The sequence below is a fragment of the Protopterus annectens genome, chromosome 11.part0 (assembly GCF_019279795.1).
Source record: "Protopterus annectens isolate FY-2018-M chromosome 11.part0, PAN1.0, whole genome shotgun sequence".
Lineage (NCBI taxonomy): Eukaryota > Metazoa > Chordata > Ceratodontiformes > Protopteridae > Protopterus > Protopterus annectens.
In genome coordinates this window covers 1255767106-1255779515 of record NC_056745.1, presented here as the reverse complement: position 1 = coordinate 1255779515, position 12410 = coordinate 1255767106, and the positions used below count along the sequence as shown (strand labels likewise).

Genomic DNA, 12410 nt, shown 5'->3' with positions numbered 1-12410 from the left:
TTAGAGATAATGCATGCATTCAGATGTTATGAACCAAACAATAACCAGTGCGCATAAGAAAGGAGACAAAATCTACAAGTGACTGGAATCCAAAGATCAGCCAAGACACACATCCCCACCACAGTTCAACATCAGCTTTACTATATGGTGATGCAGGACAGTGCCACAGATCGCCATAATGAACATCTTCATTCAAAGGAAATACAAACAGGCACTGACACCAGACAGACTCATTACCATAACATAGTAATGAGGATTCTGGCATTGTGGAAGGTCCCACTGGTGGAACTTGCCAGCATCACTATGTGGAGGGGTGGAACAAATCTGTGTTTGACAGTAGGTTTACCTGCACATCTGTATCACAGGGAACTCCACTGCTGGTAAAGAGTTTCCTGCCATATAACAGAGCGGTTTTCTTTTGTTGGCTTTTGACAACACTGACTTGTTGCAAAGTACTGTATTGCTGAGCAACATACTGGCAAAGCAGGGGAATCTCTGATAACACCACCACCACTGCACACTATGTGGCTGCTGTCCCATAAGTTACCCCCTTGGGACCATCTGGTACTCTAATGCTTTTGGCTTGCTGAGATGTATATGTATAAAAGGAGGGGGTAAGTATGCATATGTACTCCACGACTGGAGTGCAATACTTGCACAAATAAGACTGGGTAAATGGTCTTGCCCAAATATGCAAAATTATTTATGAATCACTAAGGGCTTTGTATTAGTACACTGTGCATCAGCCCACCACTGTGCAATAACATTTAAGAATGGGGCTCCATGACTTTTCTGAAAATATTCTGATAAAAACATGTAATTTCTCAGATGTTATAAAGGAATGACACTGTAGAAATGAGGTGCAAGTTAATTTTCCTAGTAGTGTTTAGGTCTTTACAAATTCAGTTGTCAATGGGCTGGCTTAGAAGTTTACAAAGGGACTATAACTCAATTACAAATGAGCATGTTATTTAAGCCTCTGCTAGGGCTTCATGTAAGTACGCCCCTCAATTTTTGTTTTGCTGTTAGCAGTGTTCGCTAGGAGTAAAATAATAAAGACATACAGGCTTCAGCACTGACAACTGATGAACAACATATCATTACCACAGTGTGATTGCAAATGACCAGAAAGACAAGTGAAGTTGAAAGAGTGAACTACAAAATCTGTGAAAAACATTTTTTCATGAATATGGGATTATCCTTCAAAGACATTACAAAAATCTCAGGGCTGAAGTTTGTGGTAGCCACCCCAACCCCAAAACTCACGATAGCCCATTAAAAGCATTCCTGTTCCTTGGTTAATGAACTGTCAACATACCCTGTTCAGAACCTTAACTGAACTAGGTGGCTTCCTGAGGAAAAAAATAAGCATAACATAAACAGAAGGTTTCCTCCTACATAAAATGTTTCTTGTCTTCTCAAGACTTTGTAAGCATATGCAATAAAGTTACAGTATCACAGCCACACATGAGAGAGGGCAGAGGTCTGCTAAGTAATGAATCTGCTCTATGTGTCACTGTAAAAGAACTTCATCTATGGAAGAACCCATATAACAAGGTTCTCATACTAATAGTAAATCCACTAATCATGCGTATCTGCCTCGGTATTCATTACACACGTTATTTGGCATGTCAATCAAGTCCCATTCAGTCAGAATCCAAGAAAGTCAGTCTCTCCCACAAAATGTCCTTTCTTCTCAGCATTCTGATATTATGAATGCACATAGTGGTAACCAAGACATTTTCCATTTCAGTTCTATTTTACTGCAGGGTAACATAACATTAATAAATGTAAGAATAAATGCCAAAAATAATCAAAAAACAGCTAAGTAAAGGAATACAAACTCTCCTGTGTCCACTCTGAACAGGAAACAAACAAGGGAGATGAAAATAGTATCAATAAATCTCTGCACTATAAAACAAATCATGTCAGCATCATCGAAGAAGATGACTGTAAATCTGCAGATATTTACACAAGTCCAGCACCTACTACTTGACTCCCTCACAAAAGTCTGCTATCTCCCTTCTTATAGATGCCTGTCACTGCATATATAGCAAGAGTCACACTAAAGTCACCTAAGAAGGAAGTAGTACACTAATAAATAAACCACTCATTGCAAATACAGCACGGTTCTATCTCTGGACTGACAATCCACTTTTGAAATGCTTTGTGAATAAATTCAGAAATTTAGACAATGACTTTCTAAAGAGAGTAACTGTAGTGTCAACTACTGTAGCAGACAGATGCCAATCACACCATTTCAAATGTTGTTACGTGGTTTCAAGCAAAAGGCAATCCTGCTCCCTAAACATACGGAAATGGTTTATTTAGTTCCTGATTTGCTTTGTTGCCTTCATAAAAAAAAAAAAAAAAAAAGTCGCACTTGCCTTCCGTGCATAATGGAATATATCTACATATGGACAACTTCTAACTAACTGATATAACAGTGCTAAAAGCAGAGTACTCAAAGTGCAGCTCCCAGAATGCTTTCTACACTTAGTGAGATTGTGGCTGTGTAAGATGTATTTCGCTCATATCAAATGATGAGTATATATTACAAAAGGGGGGCAAAATCCCTCACCTGGGAGTGCAAAGAAGCTGGTTCCCTCCAATATAAAATGTGTAATGTGATATTGCCTACAGTTTTGGTGGATGCATTTCCAGTGCATCTGCATCAAGTAGTTTGTTTGTGGGGAGTCACAGAGGCTCAATAAGTAATGTGGAAAGGTCAAAGAAGGAGTTGGAAAATAAAGTGGGAAGCTGGATAGCTTAGTCTAAAACAGCAGAAAAAACATGTTATACAAGAAGGGTTTGCTGTAAACAAATGTCGATTAACACAAAAGAGATGGCATGGCAGAGAAAAAGAAAGTAATGCAGAGAAAAAGAAAGTAATGTACTCACCATAATGACAGATCTGTGTTGTCCGTTTTCGTCCTTTCTCAATGTACAGGTTTCATATCCAACCTCATATCAGACTTCATCCGCTTTTCTGATTTTGGGATCTGTAGTTCAGGGTCCTCCCCTTACCTATAATCTCCTCCTGTCCCCAACATTACCTCAGATCGAGTTTGCCTATAGTTCCATGGAAAATCACAGAAATTAGGTGTATGTAGCCATATAACTAATGTATAGAAATAAACTGCATTGGAGTTGTAAGTGCATGAAATACTGCATGAACGACAAGTTGTATCAGAATTCCAAGTATGAAAAATCTTCCATGAAATGGAAGGGATTGAAGAAGGACTGAAATAGACAACACAGATTTATCATTATGGTGAGTACATAACTTTCGTATCTGATGTTGCCTTTTCTGTCCATTCCTCACCGTATGGGACAGAGTCCCCAGCTACTTATGTTACCATGGTGGCATCCTGAAAGGATATTCCAGAGGACAGTAGAACCAAAAGCAGCACTTTCTATGAAAAGCAGATCCAATTTGTAGTGGGAAATAAAATTATGAACCTTGGCCCATGTGACAGCAGTGTAGACGTCATCAAATGAGGCCCTAGAAAAGAAAACCAAAGAAGCAGAGAGAGACCTTGTTGAATGTGCCTTGTGTGGTCTGGGTAGGATTAAACCTTTGTCTTTGTAAATTTGAGAAATGCAGATTGTCACCCATCTGGCTGAAGTGGCCTTAGAGACTCATTGTCACATCTTAGCTTTCAAGAAAGATATAAATAACTGGTCTGACTTCCTGAAGGGTTTGGTTCGATGAAGATAAAAACGTAACTGACTCTGCACATCTAGCAAGCATAACGTACTTGCCTCTATTACAGAAATTTGGGAAGAAAACTGGTAGATGTATTCTTTGATTGAGGGAAGACTCTGCAGCTACTTTATGCAAAAAGGAGGGATTGGTTTGTAAAGAAACCCTATCTTTGTAAAAGATGCTATATGGTGGTTGGCAAGAAAAAGCAAGAATTTTAGACACTCCTCTGACTGAGGTAATGGCTACCAGAAAAACAGTTTTCCACGACAAAAACTTTAGGTCCACTTTGGCAGCAGGTTCGAACGGAGATTGTATCAAGGCCTGTAATAAAATCATGAGGTCCCAAGGAGGGGTGGGATGTTTTACAGAAGTCCTAAGAAGAAAGGAGGCTTTGAACAACTTGAAGGAGGGTAAAGAAGCATCATGTTCCCCACATGAAAATTAGACATGGCTGCTAGCTGTACATTAATACAATAAATGGCTCTACTGTGGAAAACAGAAGCAAAAAAATCTAGTACTGCAATGATGGGTGCTAAAATGGGGTACAAATGTCTCGGAGGCCAAACAGAGAATCTTCCATTTTCTTTTGTATATCTTCCTAGTGGAAGGTTTTTGAGATGATGTCAGGATGTGCACCACAAAGGAAAAAGCCTGGAGTGACTAGCCTTCATTTGAAGTGAAGAAACCATATGGTTAGTTTCAGGGTTTGAAAATCTGGATGGGACATACCAGATGGCTGAGACAGAATATCTGGATCAGGGCCTAGCACCCAAGGAGTGTGTTCCAGGTGAGGCCAAAAAAAGAGGAATCACATTTGTTGAAGCCAGTAAGTAGCAGTGAGGATTACCATGGTATTCTGTTAAGATGCTTTACTTATATATTTGGGAGTTAAGGGGAGTTGGAGGAAAAGGATGCAGTAGACTGGAGGGCCAACTGTGAACTACAGCATCTCTTGGTGACTCCCCCTGTGGAGGAATTAGAGCAAAGAACATACTGCATTTTGAGTTGACAGGAAAAGCAAAAAGACTACAGCATGGTTGGCTCCATTGACAAAAAAACCCGTGATGCCATGTCTGGATTCAGAGCCCACTTGTGAAGCAGTAGGATGGACCGGCTCAATATGTGTGCTACAACACTAGATTTCCCCAGAATGTGCATTGCTACTAGAATGAAAATGGGAGACATCACCCATTGCTAAACTCTCATTACTTACTGACGCAATGGGTATGAACTTTTTCCTCCTTGTTTGCTGATGTACCAGACTATCAACATGTTGTCAAGTCTGGCTAGAGGTTACTCCTAGAAGGAGGTCATCCTGAAAGACCTGCAATGCTAGGAGGACTGTCCTCATCTCCAAGATGCTGATGTGAAGATTGGCCTCTGTTGGTGTCCACGTGCTTGGACCATCTTCCTAAAATAATGCCGCCCCCCCCCATCCTAGTCATGAAGCATCAGTGATCAATATGGCCTCATGAATGGAAGAATCAAAGGGACATCCTTGGGCTACTTCTGGTGACTAAATTCACTAGGTTATATGTTCTCTGTAAATATCTGATATATTAACTGGAAGAGACATGGGCTGATGTATGAAAGACAGTGGAAATGGTACAGTCTACTGCAACACTCTCATATAATGTCTTGCCAGGGGAACCAAACTAATGGAGGCTGCTATCAATCCCAGAAGTGTAATGCTAATCTAGCTGGGGGGCGGGTTCAGTGTGAAAGAAGCTGCAGGACTTGATTTCTCAGAGTGGATATTCTGCTTTGAGGCAGCCCCGCTGTCTTTATTGTTGTATCCATATGAGCCTCTATAAACTCTAGCATCTGAACTGGAGAGAAATTAGACTTGTGATTTATTGGGATTCTAAGGAGGAGTAAAGCTGAAGCAAAAGTGTTTCTGGCCCAGACTAGAAGGTCTTTTAGGAGCAGTGAGGAGCCAATCAACAGAGTATGGGAATACTTTGAACCCCTGTACTCTGAGATTAGCTGTAACCGCTGCCATGCACTGAGTGAACACCATGGGGTTTGTGGTGAGACCAAAGGGTAGGAGTCTAAACTGAAAATGGCTGGCTCCCAACTGGAAGTGAAGGGATCTCCAGGCTCATCTGTCCATTCTGATGTGGTAGCGCGCATCCTGGAGATCTATTGAGCACATCCAATCATTCTTCCTCAGAAAGGGGAGGATGGACTACATCGTGATCATCTGCAACTTCAAATGTTTTACACACTAGTTCAGCTGGCTAAGGTCCAAAATTGGCCTGAGGTCCCCATTCTTTTTTTGGCACCGAAAACAACCTTGAGTAAATTCAGAATCCTTGCCAGTTTGGCAGAACCTCTTCGTTGACCTGTTTTCATAGAAGCTTTTTTATCTCTATTGCTGCTGCTTCTCTGCTGCAAGCCCTTTCTTAGTGGCTGCTGCTACTACCATGGCATCCACTGCTGGGCTCCTGCGCCAGCGAGCGTGGTCTTTAAGGGCAACAAGATATTTGTTGGGTTTCCTAAAATCAGTTCTTCAACATCCAGTTTCTTCCATGCCCAGCAAGAGATCCAATCCACCATATCATCAGCCAGAGGAACTATCCAGGAAGTAGCCGAGTCAGTTCCAAAAGCCTCAAGAAAACAGATTCCTCCTGAGCAGGGACTTTAGAGGACCAACCTCCTTTCTGTTTCAGAAGTCAGATCTCCCCAAATGAGACATCCTCAAGTGGTGATCTGGGGGACCCCTCCCGGTCATCAAAGACCTTATCTTCTGTCAACAACTCCTGGGGGGGGGGGGGAGTCAAAGTGCCTCCTCGTGCACTTATGCTTCTGAGAGGTCTCCATAGGGGATGCTCTGGGAAAGCTGCTGAAGACTGAGGGGGAGGCCTGAATGAGGACTGTCTCAAGACTTGAATGAACTGGCTAGCTTGATGGACTAGACTAAGAAGGATCAAGACCTAGGGTCACCAGTTGTGGAGTTGGTGGAACTGAAAGGGAAAGAGTTGTCCGATCACCAGCCCTGAAGAGAGCTTTCTCAACTGCCTTGAAGGCAGAAGCCAGGGAGAAACCCAGGAACACTCTGGTAGAAACTGAAGCTACCAAACCAGGATGCCCAATGAGACCAACCTAACCTTGCTCCAGGACAGAATCCAGAGCAGAGCTATCAAATGTCAAAGCCCCAAGAAGAGATGGCTCCAACAACTTTGGAGTAGAGCCCTTGTCCCCAGAATCAGTGTCAAATCTACAGCTCAGAGATCCATTGAGCTATGAAGAAATAGGGAGTGGTTGGATCAAAGATGATACCAGAGTAAACGAAGACCATAACTTAGGATCATACATGGACATCCTAGGAAATCTCAGATCCAAAGTCACCAAAGCTGGCAGTCAGATCAGAGAAGGAGATGCCTAAGGCACAGGAGGGGGACCAAAGCTCACAGATGCAATGAGAGAGCACCCGAGGAGAACTCCCAACTGGATTTGTGTACTGAGGAACTTCCTCATCATTTTACCTATATCAGTTTGGTGACATTTCTGGTACACCTTTGGGGAAAAAAAACATGGGCAGAGGTCTGAATTTCTGTCTGGGTCTCTCCTGAAGAAAAGGGGAGCACAGCCTATGGGAGACTAGCTCCACAGAAAACTTCAACTCCAACAGGGGAGGAATTCTGGACTACAGAGGAATCGGATCCGATGTGGCTGCAGGATCACACGGCCTCGAGAGTTTAGTGAATGAAGCCAAAGACAATATCAATGAACAGCAATCAGTGGATCACTTACTCACCTCTTCACTTTTCTCTATGGATTTGTCGCTCTTGTACCCCTTATGTTTCTCCAAGGTCTAGCTCTTCTTCCCGGATGGAATGTTCCGGAAGCAGATGACGATTTTGAAGATTCTCCTGGTGGAATATGACTAATAAGAACCAATTTGTTACGGTGCTCAATACCTGTTGAGTGCCCAAATGTCGTACAGATTGATTAATCTTTTACAAGGTTACCCACCTTGTAAAAGATTAATCAATCTGCCCCTAAATATACACACTAAAGGTGTACATCTGAAAAGTACTTTGTTGCTACAAGCCACATATTTCTTAAATCCAGTAGATTTGTTGGACACAGATAAACAGCAACCACAAACACAGAAATAACAGATGTGCCAATAATGATAGTGAAAATATTCTTAAAGTAACCACAAATGAGATATAATCAATGGTAAGATATAAAATTCTAGACAGTCACTAGTATCGTAAAGAGAAAAATGAGTGCCACAGGAGCAAGAAAAGTCTAGAGGAAAATATTTTTTGGGGGGGCGAGTAAAGGGGAAAAAACAATAAACACTATATAAAAAAACTACAAAGGTAGAAGGCTAAATTACTGAGAACAGTAATATAAGAAAAAGACAAGAGAAAGCTTAGGTGAGGCAAGCCTGTGCCAATGAATAATGTCCATACTCAAGAGTGGTAAACGAAATCTGAGGTAATGTTGGGGACAGGAGGGGATTGTGGGCAATGGGAGGAGCTTGAGTTACAGATCCTAAAGTCTAGAAAAGTAGCTGAAGTCAGATCCGCAACCCACATGTTGAGGAATGGACAGAAGACAACATCAGATCTTCTAGCCTACTGCTATTAAATAAAATGATTCAATCACAAAATTGAAATATCACAATGGAAAAAGGTTTTCTTAGGAGGCCAGAGATGCAAGACATTTTTACGAAACAGTTCAGATGCCTAGGCAGCGACACGCGTCCCTGTGGTACCTTTGGTTGGAGACACATAGCTGAAGTGACATTCAGCTGCAGAGAAATATGGTTGTTGCAAATTCCCTGTGGGCAAAGAGAAGCACACACTGCCATGCCCACAGCTTTAATAACAAAATGCATGGGGGCAGAAAAAGTAATGAGTGCTGTGCTCTGTGTACAGTACATGTTTATATAACTATAACATTTATAAGTGTGCTGCAGCATGGAAGAAATCCTGCACACTATTGTAGTCACATTTATGCTCCAGTATGCATTTTACTCAATACTCCCTAGAAACTGTAAAGGGGGTAATGGTCCACACACACCAATTATAAATGCACTGTCCACTGCATTTTTACTGCTACCAATGCCTGCCATACTGCCTGCTGTCTTCTCTTGCCTTATGGGCCATGGACATTATTTCCCCCTGTGCATTTGCCTACTGAAGTTGTGGGCATGGCACTCCTTTCTTCTCTTTCCCCCACAGACAATTTGCAACAACCATATTTCTCTGCAGCTCAATATCACTTTGACCATGTGTCCCCAACCAAATGTACTAAAGGAAAATGTTTTGCTAAGTGCCTGAACCCTTAGCAATGGCATACTTCAAGTGTGTATGATTTTGCAAGATGTTCCCAATTTTTTTTTCACATTTATGCAGTTTCCTGGAAAATTTTTGATTTTCTGGTAAATTACTAAGGATTACAATCGGTCAGTAATAACCAATATTATAGCTCCATAATTCTAAGCCGTGGTGGTGCAGCGGTAGCGTTGTTGCCTCACAGCAAGAGGTTCTCCCATTCAATTCTCAGCTGGAGCACCTTCTGTGTGGAGTCTGCATGTCCTCCCCGCGGTTGAGTGGCATTCGAAAGACGTGTGAATGGGCGTGCCTTCATTGAAGGTTGAGTGTTGGGCTGGCACCGTAAAAATCTACTGCCAATCATTAACAGACCGGAGTTCCGCTGTGGCGAACCCTAACCGGGAAAAGCCGAAAGAAGAAGAACAACAACAACAACATAGCTCCATAATTCTCTTTGCTCAGAAAATGCATGTTGATGCAAAACATGTTTTAGTAACAAGTGAATTAGAATAATACGCAAAACTCACATATAGAGGTATGAGGACCGGTAAGAGAAGCATTAGGAAGAAAGACTGATAAAAAGGCTGAAATGACATGCAAATGGACGGTACAGGAAAGGCCAGTGATAAAGATTGTCCAAATACTGTTAAAAATCCAAGGAAAAATACATGAAAAGGACTCAGATAGCTGTATGATAAACAGATATTTTTTTTTTTAGGTTCATACTAGGCTAATGATCACCAGAGTCCTTACAAGCCTAGCCATGCAACCCAGCCTAGTTTTGCCTAAAGAGTTCCTTGGACACCTACATGGCTGGATATTTTAGTAAAGAGGTAAAGAGGGTTATTGGGGGGGGGGTTAGTTCGGGATTAACTTGCTTACTGTTGACCTCTGTGCTTTAGTGAGATGGGGGTCAGACCAGGGGTGAATCTGAGATTTCACATCCAATGATCAAGGTTTCTTTGCTTCATGTAGATGGAGAACTTATTCCACAGTGGGGGATCCTTTCAGACACAGATCAGTTCCTCCAGCAGCTTCTATTTATGTCACAAAGTTCAGGTGCTTGGATGTAGTGTTTTTGGTGCTGTTTGTCTTGCCTATGTCTCAGAGATCCACCAGAACTGGAATTGAGGATGCCTTATATGCTAGGCACAGACAGCCTCTCAGTAACCTGCAGGAGACCGAGTATAGAGACAGGACCCCAAGGCAATTTGTGAAGGACAGGGTATTTATATCCTGAATTCTTCTGCTGAGTAACCTTTTAGGGTATTCCAACTGTTGCAAGTGCCTGGTTAGGTTCATGCCAAAGGGGTATTGTACTCAATGATGGGTCTGATACAGGCTGAGTAGTGTGGTACTACTACTTCCTTGGACCTGGATACCATACTCTTGCTTATGGGTTGAAGACAAAGATTTTCTTAACATCTTGGATATGTCTTGGTTGAACACCAAATTATGTGTACATTTGTTCTCAGATCCTTAGCTACCAGGTCAACTCTTAGGGGTGTATTATTGATAAATTAATTAGTTTGGGTGGATGCTATCCCAAAGGGCACTATAATGCATTCTTTGCACCGAGTTTTAATCCATGACTTTCACACCAGCCATTTGTTTGTGTTAGACCTTCTTGTAAAATTACTGGTGTTGCGGGAAGAATCTGCGATAGCTCCCAATTTACAGTCATCTGTAAACTTGGTGAGTCACAGGTCTTTGGCATTAGTACTGACTTCCAAGAAGTAGATGCCAAACAGGAGCAGGCCCAACATGGAGCCTCAGGTATTCCGCAGGTGACTAGCTTCTTGGGTCCCCATCTGTGAGCCAGCTGGCTATCTAATAAGTTATGAAGGGATTTATGCCTAGTTCTGAGAGTTTGTCAATAACATCTGAGTGGAGTATTTTATCGAACACCTTGGCCAGGTCATGGTAGGTGGTATGTACTGTTTTTCCCCTTATCCATAGCTAAGGTGACCCTCTAGAAGAAGTCTATCAGTTTAAGTAGGCAAAACCTTCTTTTAAAGCCAAAGTGGGATGTGTCCAGTATCTGTAGGTTGCCAATGTCCTTGTTGATCATTTCCATAGGTTCACAGGTAAGTACTAGGCTACCTGCCCTTGTGGATCATTTTACGCCTAGCCAATTTCGCTTTCAAAGATGAGAAGTGAACACTGTACCTTGTGTCTGTGAGGTAAACAACTAAACCATTATGCCAACCTCCATCCCATGATAACTTGTTCCACGGCTTTGCATATTAGACTAATTACACTGATGGGTCTGTAGTTCCTGGGGTCAGCTGATTGTCCACCCTTATGCTGCAACCCTCTATTCACATGGCATATAATCTGTTTTGAGACTGTAGTTGAAGAGTGCCTCAAGGGGCCTGCTAGGTCATGCCTTAGGCTATTTAGGAGGCAACTTGGGATACTGTCAGGGCCCAATGAAATGGTGCTTTTGGCATTAGTCAGCACATCCAAGACCTGTTCCCTGCTGACAGTTAGGATAATATGCTACAAGGGATTTCACAGGAGGTAGTGGGGGTGGCGAGCTAGAGCTAAACTGTTCAGTCAGTAGATTTGCTATGTCACCCTGGTCAGTGAAGGTTGCGCCATTTACCACCAGTTCTAGACACTGTTGAGTATTACCTTTAAAGATTCCAGACATAGCTGAAGAAAGGGTCTATATCATTTCATCTATGTGACTACAAGAACACCTACTCGTCGAACTTTATCCATCAAATGCTAACTTTGAATGTTTATTTAAGCAAATTTCTTCCAGGGGAAGGAAACAAACAAAACAAAACAAAAAAAAAAAAAAAACAGTCGGCCAACCCAGTGACAGTCACAAAAAAACACATTATTTAAAATCCATCCAAGTGGCGAGCTACATCCTCCATCCTCCCAACTAAATATACCAAAGAGATCGCACTACAGTGGGGAAAGGGGCAAATTATGATGGCCAAAAAGTTTTTTTCCCGTGAAGAAATTTGCTTAAATGAACATTCAATGGAATTAGCATTCAATGGATAAAGTTTGACGAACATGTGTTCAAAGGGTAGTCACTTAGATGAAATGATATGTACCCCTGAAGAAGACCTTGTGGTTGTCCTTAGCCTGGGTGGCTATCCTGACCTTATAATTGCCCTTGCTGGACTTTATTAGACCTCTTAGTTTCTTGTTTAGTTGAATCAGACGGCTCTTCTTTGTGAGTGTTGCTCTTTCTGACTTTGGCCATGACTTTTTTTCTTTTATTATATAGCCTGATAAGGTAAGGATTCCACTAGTGTGGTTTGTTTTTGGTGTTAGATCTGTGCTTACTTATGGTAGGTATGCAGCCTTAATGCAGTCATTTATATGTCTGTATAGGATTTCTGTAAATAATTCTGCATAGGTAGCTGTGTTCTCAAGGCTTGGGG

General features: G+C 41.9%; 1 protein-coding gene across 1 annotated transcript in view; it reads right to left on the bottom strand.

The window, feature by feature from the left end:
* Positions 1-12410, bottom strand: part of SAMM50 (SAMM50 sorting and assembly machinery component) — a 1314985-nt gene that overhangs the window by 631591 nt on the left and 670984 nt on the right. The gene's annotated exons all lie outside the window — the stretch shown is intronic.